Source organism: Mandrillus leucophaeus, unplaced genomic scaffold (genome assembly GCF_000951045.1).
Source record: "Mandrillus leucophaeus isolate KB7577 unplaced genomic scaffold, Mleu.le_1.0 Scaffold706, whole genome shotgun sequence".
In the NCBI taxonomy this organism is placed as follows: Eukaryota; Metazoa; Chordata; class Mammalia; order Primates; family Cercopithecidae; genus Mandrillus; species Mandrillus leucophaeus.
In genome coordinates this window covers 1,105,688-1,107,349 of record NW_012107653.1, presented here as the reverse complement: position 1 = coordinate 1,107,349, position 1,662 = coordinate 1,105,688, and positions in this window count along the sequence as shown.

The window sequence follows — 1,662 nt, the reverse complement described above, 5'->3', positions numbered from 1 at the left end:
CAGCACTTTGGGAGGCTGAGGCAGACAGATCATGAGGTCAGGAGATGGAGACTATCCTGGCCAACATGGTGAAACCCGGTCCCTACTAAAAATACAAAAATTAGCCAGGTGTGGTGGCATGCACCTGTAGTCCCAGCTACTTGGGAGGCTGAGGCAGAAGAATCGTTTGAACCTTGGAGGCAGAAGTTGCAGCAAGTCGAGATTGCGCCACTGCACTCCAGTCCGGCAACAGAGTGAGACTTCGTCTCAAAATACTAATACTAATACTAATACTAATACTAATACTAATAATAAGATCATGTCCTTTGCAGGGACATGGATGGAGCTGGAAGCCATTATTCTCAACAAACTAATGCGGGAACAGAAAAAAGAACACTGCATGTTCTCACTTACAAGTGAGAGCTAAACAATGAGAACACATTGACACATTGGGGGAAACAACACACTGGGGCTTGTCAGGGGGTTAGGGGAGGGAGAGAGAACATCAGGAAGAATAGTTAATGGATGCTGGGCTTAATACCTAGGTGATGGGATGATCTGTGCAGCAAAATCACCTGTTTGCCTATGTAACAAATCTGCACATCCTGCACAGGTACCTCAGAACTTAAAATAAATTTGAGGGGAAAAAAAGAAAGCATTTTATTGTCAATTATGAAATCATCCAATATATCAAATATAAATTATATTTTTCAGATGAATGTCAAACAGAACGTGTAACATGTATAATGTAAAAAGGGTACATGAGGAAAAATGAATAAGTAACCACTTTTAATAAATATACTGATTTAAAAAATAGTGTAGGACTAATTACCCTAGGAAACAGAAAAACAATAGAAATCAACAAAATTCAAGTTGACTTTCTGAAAGGATCAACAAAATTAATAAACCTTTAGCTAGACTGACCAAGAAACAAAGATTCAAATTGCTAAAATTATAAATGAAAGAGTAGGCATCACTATCAACTTTAGAGAAATAAAAACATTATAAAGGAATACTATGGACAATTGCATGGAATCGAATTAGATAATCTACATGAAATGAACAAATTACTAGAATAACACACAAACTACCAAAACTAATTCAGAAAGAAATAGAAAATCTGTGTAGCTTTATGACAAGTGATTGAATTGGGAATCAATAAACTTTCCACAAAGAAAAACACAGGCTCAGATGGCTTCACTGGTTAATGCTATTAAAAGTTTAAAGAAGAATTAATACAAATCCTTCATAAACTCTTCCGAAATTGGAATGGGAGAAAACACTTCACAACTCATTCTATGAGGCAAATATTACCCTGATGCCAAATTAAAACAAAGACATAACGAGAAAGCTACAGACCAATATCCCTTATAAATATATGCACAAAAACCCTCAACAAAATATCAGCAAGCCAAACCCAGCAATATAAAGAAAAATTTATACATCATAACCAGTTGGGATTTATTCTGGGAATGCAAGGTTAGGTCAACATATGAAAATCAATCAACATATTATACCTAAAATGATCAATTAAAATATTTTAAAAGACAAAATCTGCATCGTCATTTCAGTAGACACAGAAAAAGCTTTTGACAACGTACAATACCTTTTTATGATAAAAATATTCAACGAACTAGGAATAAAAGGGAACTTCCTAAACCTGATAAAAGGTATTTACCAAAA